This window comes from Temnothorax americanus, unplaced genomic scaffold (assembly GCF_048541705.1).
Source record: "Temnothorax americanus isolate GAGA-0224 unplaced genomic scaffold, ASM4854170v1 Scaffold32, whole genome shotgun sequence".
In the NCBI taxonomy this organism is placed as follows: domain Eukaryota; kingdom Metazoa; phylum Arthropoda; class Insecta; order Hymenoptera; family Formicidae; genus Temnothorax; species Temnothorax americanus.
In genome coordinates, this window is record NW_027509464.1 from 1,220,771 (window position 1) to 1,233,978 (window position 13,208).

The 13,208-nt window shown below is 37.3% G+C and overlaps 1 protein-coding gene and 1 long non-coding RNA gene across 5 annotated transcripts in view; one reads left to right on the forward strand and one right to left on the reverse strand.

Moving 5' to 3' along the window:
* Positions 1–13,208, forward strand: part of Ed (hemicentin protein echinoid) — a 225,964-nt gene that overhangs the window by 33,639 nt on the left and 179,117 nt on the right. The gene's annotated exons all lie outside the window — the stretch shown is intronic.
* LOC143901179 (uncharacterized) lies at positions 332–12,799 on the reverse strand. 2 transcript variants are annotated; one of them, XR_013258012.1, is made up of 5 exons: positions 12,160–12,799; positions 11,027–11,214; positions 2,831–2,873; positions 1,890–2,281; positions 332–1,770 (listed from the first exon to the last, which is right to left on the reverse strand). It is a non-coding gene; the product is annotated as an uncharacterized LOC143901179 (long non-coding RNA). The 2 variants fall into 2 exon arrangements; XR_013258013.1 differs by having other exon boundaries at positions 1,884–2,281.

Genomic DNA, 13,208 nt, shown 5'->3' on the forward strand with positions numbered 1-13,208 from the left:
CGGCAAGGGTTGAGGCAGAAGAGCGGATGTAGGCAACTTAAGAGGATCGAAGGAGGTATCAAGAGGGTGGCGGGGGGAGGGGAGGAAAGCTAGGAAAACAGCGAGAGACTGACGGGTTCGAAGACGCGAAATTCACGTAAGGTAGTAAGTAAGGCATCGCATGTACAATAAATTGCAGAATATAAAATCGCAATACGATAGAACTGTCAAGAAGGAAGAGGCCTCGATTGTACGAAGTTTACGACAAATCAAAGAGACGCGAGCACTAATTACAGCCGTAGAATTACCAACTAATTTAAATTTAATTTTAACGAGAAATCATTCAGTCAACTTAGAAATGTAGATTTTTTTAAATTGAAATTTGACATGTTATCTCGAGTTGTCAAGTACTTTTGATTTCCTTTGAAGTCGCTGCTACGCGCCGTAATGAAAACGTGGATATTTGCCCGGTATTTTCGACGCTTTCCTCTTTGCATATGAAAAAAGCCCCTGTCTTCGTCGACAGCACACCGTTTCTCTCGCATTTTATGAAAGTAGTTAATTCGAAATCACTATCGCATGATTCACTATTAATGTATTCCTTCTTACTGCATTTTTCTTTATAAATTCATTAAGTATCTAAGTTATCTAGGCTCAGTTCTTATCTTGTTCATAATCTGGGGTAGTATACCTACTGCAAAATGAAATAAGTGAGACGTATACAATTCTCTTCTTTTTTTATTTGGTTTGACAGGGCAAATGTATTCCTTCTTACTGCATTTTTCTTTATATACCAATTCATTGAGTCTTTTATCTATAGGTTCAGCTATTATCTTGTTCAGAATCTTCTGAATGGATGTGCAAAACCGTTGAGTCTGGATGATCGTAAATACGTTTTTAATCTTCTTAACGTCGAAAATGAATGCTCAGCTGTGCAAGCAGAGTGGGGTATAGACAACATCAATCTGATCAACTTTGCGAATTGAGGTAGTAGAGTAGTAACTGAAGGATTCTGTTTAAGAAACGTCACCACACATCCATTAGATTAGTTACTGCGACATTTCTCTGTTGCAAAGATATATGATGAAACCTATTTGTATGAAGTCTCAGTCGCTCTGTATCAAAGTGGTTTCGTTCCTCGATTTTTTCATTCTTTTCTCTTTTTTTTCGGGTATGGAGCTTTTCTATACCCGGTGATGCCCGCGATGCGAGAAAAGTACGGCGTCTGTTTACACCCTTCAATATTATTTTTCGACTCTACGCCATTGAGACGCGCGCACGCACGCAGTCCCTTTGTTTTGCCAGTAGGTTTATTTCATTTCGCCGACCCTCGTCGTTCCCTGTGGATAGAAGGTCGATTTCGCGGTATAACAATGGACACGCCACCAAATCACGGCGCTTACGTATGCACTGGACGACGATTCCTCGATAATCCACCGACGCGCGATCGTGTACGTACACACACAGGTACACATATATATTGTTTGAATATATATGTATATATATATATATATATATATATATATATACATATATATACATATATATAATATATATATGTATATATATATATATATATTCAGTTTGCGAAGTTTGCTCAACCTACAGCCATCGGCACCGGCTTTGCGTACGATCAGTAAATGTTTACACCGGACGGCAGTGGGGAAACGCCGAAAGCTCGAAGCTCCCTCGCAGAGTCTCGCTTACCCTTTGTTCCACCCTCGATTGCCGCCATGAGTTCGATGTTTCGCCTCGACATATATAGGATGCATGTATTCTGAATTCTAAGTACTGTAAAAAGATAGATAATAACTTTAAAAAATGTGTGCTCGTCTCTTTCTTTAATATGACGATACTGCCAATCTGGTAGATATAGAGTATACTCTAGACTTATTCCATGTTACCGTTACCATGCAGTCATTCACATCGGTCCGGAGGGCCTCTTTCGTACTCCACTCTACGCAATTCCTCGGGGTTGCTAACAGCCGCCGCTGCCACCGCGAGTTCTCGAGTCTCTCGCGGCTGGTGGGTTCTTTGTGTTTGCCGGTTGCCCGGGCAACCCTCGAAGAGTTTGCCCAGGATTAAATATGTAGTTTCGAATTAGGCGAGTCTCTCTCTGCCCGTGAAACGCAATCTAAGACGACGCGTTCTCGAGCTATGCGGACGAGAGGTTCTTTAGATCCATAGGCAACAAAGCGCGTCTGAGGGTTGAAAGGGGTCCGCGTGTGGCCGTCGGGGACGGATCCGGTGTTTTGCGATGCGAGATTACTCATTTCGGCGACAGAGAAGTATAATGCCGCGACTGAAAACAACAAACTATTTTGTTTCTTTTCTTTCGCTTCTCAAACGAAACTGTTTTCCTTTTGGAGAAAAATTTCACTTATTTTATCGGGATATCTGACGACATATATTCAGAAATCTTTAGATTGAACAGAATATCGATTTTTTTAGTTATTCCGACATTTTTCAAACTTTTTAGCTATTTAATAAATAAAGGGAAAAGCCCAGAAAAGTATGTGGTTTATTAATTTGACTTCTCTATTTTTGTGCGTGTTTGGAAGATTATATTAATGCAGATTTACTTATGGTTACTGCAAAATTAATTAGTTTTTTACAAACAAAAAATAGATTCTAAACTCGTTAAAATATTTCCTTTTAAAATGTCTCTTGCTTATTTGTCTTGTGTAAGTTAATTGTATACATTATTTGATTAATTTCTTTATAAGTGCACAGTTTTTAATTAACTAGTTATAATATTTAACTTTTTATTAACTACATTGCAGCTGTAGCTTTCGTTGCAGTTTTCGCTATAGATTTTATGCTGTATGTGAAAAAATAATTTACCACTCACTAGTACGATGCGCAGCAGCGGAGTTATACACAATGACGTCAATCTGTAAAATACAAATATATTCGAGAATTAAAGAAATGATCGAAATAATTAATGTTCCAAAAAATAATTATTGCGCATATATTAAATGCTTTATTCGTTTTTTAAGCAGATACCTAATAAAAGAAATTTTAATTCAATAAAACAATAAATTTAATTTTGACAACAAATGATTTCCAATATAAACTTTAATAAATTTTTAATTCAATAAAACAATTCATTGAATTTTACAACAAATGATTTTCAATATAAATTTTAATAAACTGTTCCAATATTAATTTTATAAAATTTTTCAAAACAAAAAGGAAAAATAATCTACATGTTTGAAACATATGTGTTCAAACATTTTTTATCTATAAATATCAAATAATTTTATACATATGCTTTCTAAATTTTTTGGAGTATAATCTCAACTCTTTTGGACTACGTACCTATATCGCTATACCATATGTTATTATATTTTATTATATCTTTTTATTACCTATTTATATGTTAGATAATAATATAATTATAATTTAAGGGATGCATCTTTGCATCTGTTCTCTCATCAGTTGTTCTTAAATGTGCACGTATCTAATATGCGTGAATGCAAAGAGCACTTTGATGCAAGCTTGTGCATAATCCGTAAAAATAAGCGTGACAGAAAGTAGCATTCTCTTATATGACGATACTTTCGATGTATTACCGATTGGAGAAAAGTTTTAATAGGCGAGCACTTTTAAACACGCGGAGTCTTGCATTTTTAATAACGATAAAAAAAAATAAATTCCTAGTTATTATTGCAACTTTAATACTTTATCGATGCGGAATACGGCTATTGTATAAATAATGAGATTGCTCGTAATAATAAAATTCTAAAATCGTTATGAGCCTTCGAGTGTGCCAGGTAACTGTTAACTGATTAATGTCCAAGCTTTTAGCGGGCTAGCGGAGTATAAAGTTTCATACATCATTTATATCATATTTATCAGAGCTTGATAGATCTATTACAATATGGTCAATAATGGTCTATTTTAATCGCTTAAAATCGTCAGAATTTTTTACAAGACATTCTATTCTAAAATTTTCACGTATTGTTTCGAAATTCTATGAATACTATATGAAGATTCCAGATAAAAAATATTATTAGTTAAAAATACAAATTGGAATATAAAGTACTAAATTATATATACACACAAGTAATATATATACACAATATATATATACACAAGTAAAAGTAAACTTTGCATAAAAAAAATCCGTCTCCTTTTTATTTACAGAGTTATATATATATTGTATATATTGTACATCAGTACGTTTCTTGAAAAAATCAATGCTCTAGAAAATATTTAACACGTTCGCTAGTTAAATAAATCATTTTGCATCTTTTTTATTAATTTTTTTATTTTTTATTGCCAGTTGTCAAAATTTCCAAAACGGTTATCCAAGGATATGATAAGCGCGTAGATTTCTGGATAACATGCTAAATTTTCTTTCGCACGTTTTCTCGAATTTCACATCCGTTTTGGCATCACTGGTCGAATGTATCGATCAAGGGTCAATAATTTATGGGAAAACCAGTGAGACGAGTAGCCGCTTTATTTCGAACTCGATGCGCCGTATAAAAAGCAGTTAAATAAAAAACACAGAAGCTCTTTCTCATATTGAGAATATGCTATCCATTTTATCTTCCACTATATCTGGATAGGGATCGAATAGGATCGAAAGCTTAAATCAAGCGTGGAAAGATGTTTTTATTATAGGGGAGAAGGGGGCACTATATAGGACACTTTTTTTTTTAAAGCTCATATTTTTTTCAATTTTTAAGAAATTGGTTTTTTGACTCAATTATAAGTTAATTTGGTTTTTAATGCTCCAGATGTCCTAAACTGTTTCTGTCCTAAAGTGCCTCCTCCTTCTCCCCTATAGATTCATGTCTGACTGACAATTAGGATTAGAAAGGATTACGTGCGGGTTAGGCCTACGATCCGATCGGAATTCCGATGTTCGTGGGGAGATTGGGGAGCGTATCGGGATAATGGGACCTCGACGTAGAACACTCCGACACGGCGCCACGTCTCTTTCTTCTTCCTCCTCTTCCTTATACGCCTCTCTCGGCGCTTGTTCCTTTTTCTCAGTATCCGTTCGTGCGGATAAAGAAATTATGGGATTATCCGATTTCTTCTATGCTATTTGTTTAATCGCTCGATTTCCCGATTGCCATGCATATGCGCATTCTCGTCGAAAAGATTTGTTCATTGCGTTCATGCTTTTATATATTTTCCAAGTAGCCAGTTAATCGATCTAATTGTAAGTAAACAATTCGGTATAAATGTTAATTTTAAATATAGAAATGTATAAGACATACGATTTTATCGTCTTAATCGAGACAAAGAGAGAGTTTCTTTTACGGTTAAAATTGACATAAATTGCCACTTACGTGGCTTAGTTTAATCATCACAATGGACGCGCGAGAATCGAGGGTACAAGTCGCATTTATTTCAACCACTGCCTGTCCGTGAATAACAGTAATCATTGACGGAATCTGCAGGGGGGATAACATCGCCCTACAGTTTCGTGTGTCGCTAATCCGAAACGCATACAGACACAGATAAAATGTAAGGAAGGCCGAGGGTGATGAACTTAATACGAGATCGAATGAACAGCCCTTCTCATGATACCAACGAATCTTTATTCACGTTTCTTTTATAATGCAAAGAGTCTTTAGGCAATAAGAATCGATTAAAGTATCATGAAAGGGTCTCTCATCATTATTTAATTAATCACTATATAAAATTTTTATCAAAAGATATCAGTATAAGTATAAACAATAATCTATTTTAAAAACGTAATTTACGTTAAATTTGGGAAATATCATTAAAACGCCTAAAATTTTGAAAATTTATTAAAGTATTCTCAGCATAGAGTTATTCTTGCATTTTACTTAAATCGTTATCTTAATTTGATCTCGCAACTATATTTAAACGTGATTACACACTATTTTATGCTTTCAGAAATTAGATTACACAGGTTTTAAAATAAGAGGTTCAAATTTACGTAACTCCGAACCGATTGTTAAAGTTATCTTTTTACCTCGGGTATGAGCACGCGAATAAAATGCAGGAGCGCTTCCCTATCCTTTCCGCCACATATATATCGAGATTTCGTTCGATTCAACTTCTTTCTTTTAATATCCCATACGCCGTACTTTTAGTTCGCAAACGGCTGCGTTTTTCGCTACCCCTTTCTCACTTATTACGGTTACTAACCTGACTATGTATAACGCTGTGCATTACGGTTAACACCGGTCCGCGCGGCACTTTACGAACAAATTACGACCACCCGGTAGTTTCTACTTTGCTCTAATCCTCTCCAACTTCCAATGCAGATTTTCCAGCGATGTCTCTCAGAAGCCAGAAAGATTCTCTTAATCCTTGTTAAATTTGCCGTCGGCTGTGCCTTCGTTATTTAAAAAAAATAAAATTGCTACATGTTTCGATTATAATAATATTATTTTATGTTTTTTTTTTAAGAGAAAAGGGATTATTTTTCAAATACTGGTGGATAATTTTATTCGTTTTTTTAAGACGATGCCGAAACATCGTTATCATTTTGAGAGCATTTTAACTTGAGAGTCAAGTTTCCCCCCTACGTCCAAGTGCGATCTATTTTAGTATTATGCAATTGTATAACGCGCACGTCATATAATAAATGTGTTATGGACGCTACTTCGTTACTGCGAGAGAATATAGCTCGACGCAATCGCAATGGGGGTGCAATACGGTATCTCGCGACGCGGTAAGTGCGCAAACTCGAGGGTTGCGATCCCAGCATGATGCTCGATGATAGATAGAAGACCCCGAGGCAACGGCACCCTAATACAATGGCAGCTCGTATAAGCGTTTCCTCCGGTACCCTATGGGAATAGTAAATGGAGCGCCGTGGGCAACGAAACGGCCCCGGCCATCCCACGTTCGATCTTTGCGCGCTGGGCAGCGTTTTTTATTTCTCGGCCAACAAGATCATCGTAATATTAAACTTTATTCCGTCCCTGCGCGTTTCTCCTGTATACAAATGCCCGATACTCTGTCAGCATCTTACGTACAATTCGCCAGTTCGGAAATCCAATGATCGTTCATCCGTATATAATCACGATCCATTTTGCATCTCGACAGTCCCTATCGACAACCTAAATTCGATATGCTTACTTTTGAAACATCAGTCAATTTACTCAATTCTTATCCTAAAATTAAATTTGATGGAATGTTCAATTTTTTGGCTTACACGTAAGCTTTACTACAAATTTATCCAATGATAAATAAATGGCATTATAATTTTTGTACACTGGAAGAAAAAAATCTTGGTAAATTCGTGAGATACATTTAGCAATAGGTATTTGATTATTAGATATTACCAATCTTAATAATAATAACAAAACATTTTGTAATAATTATAAACATTAAAATCAAATTTTGCGTTTAGTTGAGCCAACTAAATTATGTAATATTTATTATCAAACAGTTTCGTGAAAATTACTCCAGTTTAGTGATAATTAATAAACAGTTTGATAATTAGTACTAAATTGTCTTAAAAAGCCTTATCTGGTTGATTGGTTTGCTGACAGTTACTCAATTATTTAGTAAGCAGTTTGGTTTATCATTACTTGATAATAATTATCAAATTTTGCCAATATTAACCAAATCATATCAGATTTTGCTAGAATTATTTGTTAACATATTAACAACGAAATTTGGTTAATAATGTATTAACCAAATTATTTCGTCGCAATCACTTGTATACGTTTAGTTGAAACTATATTTCACTAAGCATGTACCAATTCTTGTTGGTTCTTGGTAACATTAACTAAGCCTGGATTATTGCAACCAAGGATTATTAGACATTTTTTTCAGTGTATAATACGTTATTAAAAAAAAATATATTCTAGAAACCAGTGCTTTTTATTATTTAATGGTCGAGAACATTTTTACTCCACGAGAGATAAAATAGAAAATGTGGAAATAATTGCTGGCGCGTCAAAAAAGTTTCATGATAGCTTGACAATTTATCAGGAGAAAATAATACATCTAACTTCTGACAACAACATCTTGTATAGTAATATTGTCTGCATGTAATATTGTCATCATCTGCATGCGCAATGTATTAGCTGTTCTCTCTCATAACGGATAACTTTTAAAACTTATCTCATTTTGCGAGAATTTATATACACGCAACGTATTCCCAATTAAAACGAAAACTTCGCTCTCGCGAAAGCAGGAAGGCGCGCAGTAGTGGATAAGAATATCCATTTCACAATCTCGACTAATTTCTCAACGAGAACTAAACCCCATCTCGGTTAAGATATGGTTTCCAGCGGTGTGTTCCATATAATACGCCTGTGGGTCTTCCTGAGTGTCAAGCTGCGTCCGCAGCCGCGGCCGCGCGGTAATGTCGAGCGCGTTAAAACGTAACGGAGAACGGTATCAAACGTTAAAATGTCTCGGACAGGCGGTAATAACGTGCGCCCTGACACCGTGGACCGGGCGTACCGCCGACACGCGGGCGCGCAACGTAAACGAACGACACAGTGCAGTGGGACAAAGGGGGACAGTGGCAGCGCGCGCTTAATGAAAGCCTGCCGTTATAGCCGGAAACTATACGCGGGATTACCGCGAGCCGCGTATCTATACGGAAAACAGAGACTTGCGAGATTATCGGACGTATTAATATTGTGGAAGCAATTTCTACGTCGCTGCGCCTCGGACAAAGACGCCGCCGTTATAGCGATGTTGTCGTTTGCACAGAGGGTAAGGGGATCAACCAACACGACCGGAAGACGGGGATACGGTAGCCGCGTTGACGGATAAATGGATGTAATGTGGCGCGTAACGCCGCGCCGCGCCGTGCGCGCTTCGCTATGCGTCACTATCTTCGGAAAAGGCACTATTAGAAGCACTATTAGAAATCATCCGTGGGGTCTATCGCACTTGAAAAAAGTGTACACCTATTGCCGAAAACAGCAATAAATTCCACATTTTTTCAGTTATTATTTTATTTCCTATATTGCCCAAATATTGCCTTTATTACCGTTATTACCAATATTGACTACAATAAATATTGCCTAAAATTTGTACTATTGCCGAGTGCGGTAGACCCCTCGAAATATCATCATTGATTTCTACTTTTTGTCTTTTATTGTTACATCACTTTGCATCTTAAATTGCATCGATTTCGATGCTCATATTTCTTTAATTCTTTTAGTTTTAATAATAAATTTAATGAAACACTTCTCCCGCCGTCAAAGGCTGGCTGGCATCGGTTCACGCTTGACTGGTGATTACTAAAGCGCGGAGGTTGGTGAGGTTTCGCCGTGAGCCTTTCTACTCGGGTAGCCTAAAACGCATTTAGCCGGGTCACTTCTCCTGACAATCGCGAATCGCGAAACAGGTGGGATGTTTTGTTTAAATTAACTTACGATGTAAACGCGCGTAAACAATTCCGCACCATTTCGATATCGCTTAAAGCAAACCCGCCTGGAGAAGCTCACTTCAATTCTCGCGAAACTTCGCGCCTTAGTGATTATTGACCTGAGCTGAATGCTGCAAACTTTCACAGCAGGCTTTTAGCGACGGTAGCAGCGAGGATTTTCGTAATTCCCAATCGTATAGGAAAAATCGCGTCGACGTTATCCCAAATGCAATTCGTTATTCGACGGCAGCAGCGTGGGGAATTCCGTAGAAATTCCGCAGTCACTTCGCTCTACTTCCCGGAGAAATCGGTGTCTCCGTATATCCGCGTTGTTCTTCGAGGGATTTTTCCTTTTCTTTCCCCGGCACGAAACGAATCACCCCGAAGCACACCGCATCGCGGCTCGGCGCGGCGCGGCGCGGCGCGGCGCATCGTAACGCTTACGGAAGTCGTGGTGCACTCGAATCCACCCTTTGTACGCATCGAGATATCTCGCCAGCGCTTCGCAGTAGGTAAAAATATTCCGCATAAATCCCGCGGCAACATTGTGCACCGTGTATACGCGAACCGACCTGCATAAATGTGACTTTCGATACAAGCTTCGTTTACATTGGTCGTCGCTGTATTCGCGATATTATCGGTATTCTATTCGTATTTACCCTATATGTATATCCAACATCGATCTGACGAGATCGGCCAAAGCCAGCTTCACGTCTCGCATTAGGGTTCATGAGCTTTTGTAGTATATATATATATATAGTCCGGAATATATTTCATAAATAGCGGTACAAGCAGACAAAAAGGCACGTTTTCGAAACCTATTGTTTCGTCTTCCTGGAAAGAAAAAAAAACGTTCTCAAGAATCTATTCTTTACTTATTTCGGTCATTTCATGTATAAGCGAGAAAATTTTTCTACACGTTTGTAACCGTAAATCTGTAATGCAAAATGCAATAGAAATAGTATAACATTCGCTCATCATTATACAGCTAATTCTGAATGGTGGAAAATAAAGCGCAGCGTAGAGACAAAAGCTGGTTTCACAAAAAGAATCGTCAATCGTATTTTTTAAAATTTAATTTATTAAATATTTTGTAAAATTAGAGAGAGAGAGAGAGAGAGAGAGAGAGAGAGAGATAAAATGACACAAAATTAATCACATATATTTGTACATTCTGACAAATTCTCATTTGAGCAAAGTTTAGCAAAATAACAAACGCCACGGATATGTAATTATATAATATATTTTCAAGCGTAACATATGTCCTTTTTCGTAAACGTGATAAAAAACATATGTCAACGGGATAAAAGTAAAACAAGCTGAAATTTGCCAGCGAGTCTATAAATGCGTCAACTTGTATAAACCATGAAGCAAATTTCTTCACAAAAAGAATTGACAAATTAAATTAATAAACTGAGATATTCTAAACTATACTTTTTTTATTTGTGCTACTTTCTCAAACATTTGTAATGATATGACAGTTTGCGTTTCGTGTAAACGAAATACAATGTAGACGCCGGATATAATAGAAGCATTTCGCGTTTTATCTTTGCGTGATAAAACCAAAAAGAACGATGGTCTTTCCATTTGCGACCCAACTCCTAAGGGAGCACCGTGGGGATCCGTGCAAATCGGCAATCTATTTCTAATGTCTCCACTAATCCCTGATCTCGCGAACGGTGTAGCCTATCCGCGTTTAATGGTCGTATTTACCAATCGGCCCTCTTAGAAGATCTCGCCGAGTTGTCGGGGCTGATACGAGTGAGTCTTTTCCGATGGTCCGCGCTATCGTTGAGACGCCCTTCGTTGTATTGATCCTGGAATTCCAGAAGTCGTCGATCCGATCCCCAATCGAGAACAGCGGCTGTCGTTTCCGCGGCTTAGGGTGTCGTTCAGGTCATCTGCGACAGAATTATGGAGAATTCAATTATTTCTCTCTCCACATTAGTGTCGTCTGTAATGGAAGATTTCGTTATTGGGCTGTTCCGTCATCTGAATCAGCGCTCCGTGTACGTTAAGTGCTGCTAATGTCGCGCACGTAGTATTCTGCCCTGATGGATGAGAATATTCCTCCACTCACGGGATGCCGCGCCGTTGCGTGAAAATCACGCAGCCGTGTCCAGGCTGTTATATGTATATATGTATATGTTATATGTATATACGTATATGTTACTTATATGTATATATTATATGTATATATATATATACACATTCTCTCTCTATATATCATAGATAGATCACAAAGATCAAACTGTGTCTGTAGCAAGAAGGCTATTTGTTTCTATATATCCAGAGTATAAAAAGCTTTTGCGCGCGCGTATGTGATGTGTTCTACGTGGTCAAAGAGAAAAACAAAAAGAGAAAGAGAAAAAAGAAATAGAATAATAAAATATTGTTCTACATTATATGTTTATAAAAGTTATCTAGATATTTTAAAAATTAAGTTTATCTTAATATATGTATATAAGAAATTAAGAAGATGTGAAACATTTATATTTGCAGTTTTGTTGAAAATCAATTTTGCATTTTGCATGGTCGTTAATTTACAAATTATATAATAAAACAGTATACGCGCAAGTAACAGTTCATATATTAATCTTATCGAAAGAGAGGCGGCAAGAGAGAATATTCATGCTGGTTTTGCACTGAATCTGATCTTTGTTACATTATATTGCGGTGTTATATCTATGATCGTTGCGCCGGGAGCATTCCGTGCCGGGCTCAGGAAAGTTGCCGCCATCTCCGCTAATTGTAAGGTACTCTAATAATAGTAATAAATATATGGCAGTTCACGGCAGGGCGCGGTGGTTTTATGAAAATATGGTGGACTCGAGACAATACCATACCGTGGAAACAATTATCGGACTCCGCGGCGGCGTCTGCTGTTTGCATCGCGACAACGAATTTCCGTTGGGAAGGAATTACCGTTGCGTGCGGGCGACGTCTTTTGCGAACCGTGGTTGCTTCGGCCCTTAACTCTCCGATGCACATTTCAATTTTCCATCTACTTAAAAGTTATACATAATACAATTTATCGCGATAACAAAATATTTACATTGCTTGCGCAACGGAATATATAGTATAAGCATAGAGTAGAAAATATAAATTCTAGCATGAAAGACCTCCTCAAGTTAAAATTCTGTTGAAATAAATTTGATTTAAATTAAATAAAGAATGAGACTTTGCTTTCTAGTGGTTTCTGCTAATATCAGCAAGTCTGTAGAAGGTTCTATTTGCCGATGTAATAATTTCGCATACTCGCCCCACATTTCGCTTCACCTGAACAAATCCTCCATTGTTTTTGGAATGACGCAATTAAAGATAAATATCTGCGTATATCTGCGTATATCTTGAAACAATAACAATAACTATTGAATTCAAAATCAACATGTGTATTAATATTAATCATTGCAAACTCGTGACTTTGATGCCTAAGTTAAAAGTCTGAGGAAATAAAAAAATAATATATAATTTAAGAAGGCCAAAAATATTATATTCGTGGTTTGACATAAAAAAGATTAAGAGAAAAGTGCCCACTGTGCTCGTTGAAGTTACGAGTCGGAACAATATAATTTTATGACGCGCTGCTTTACGGTATAGGAATCTTATAACTGTCGATTAAAAGTCGCGAACAATACCGAATAATCGCTGACGACGATCTGCGGTGAGGATTATTTTTTTATGGTTTACGTTATTAACCCTCGTTAACTGATGCTTTACGAGCCTAGGCAAAGTCGTCGTGAATTATGCGACAACGTAGACATATCATTTTCCTCGGAGCATCTTCTGGTGTCCGTCTTGGTGTAATCCACCTTGAGAGGATCCGCAAAATTGCAGCTCTCATCGGGGCCGAGATTAAACCTCGCAGTCTCCGCCAGTGCAAACGTATGTATGA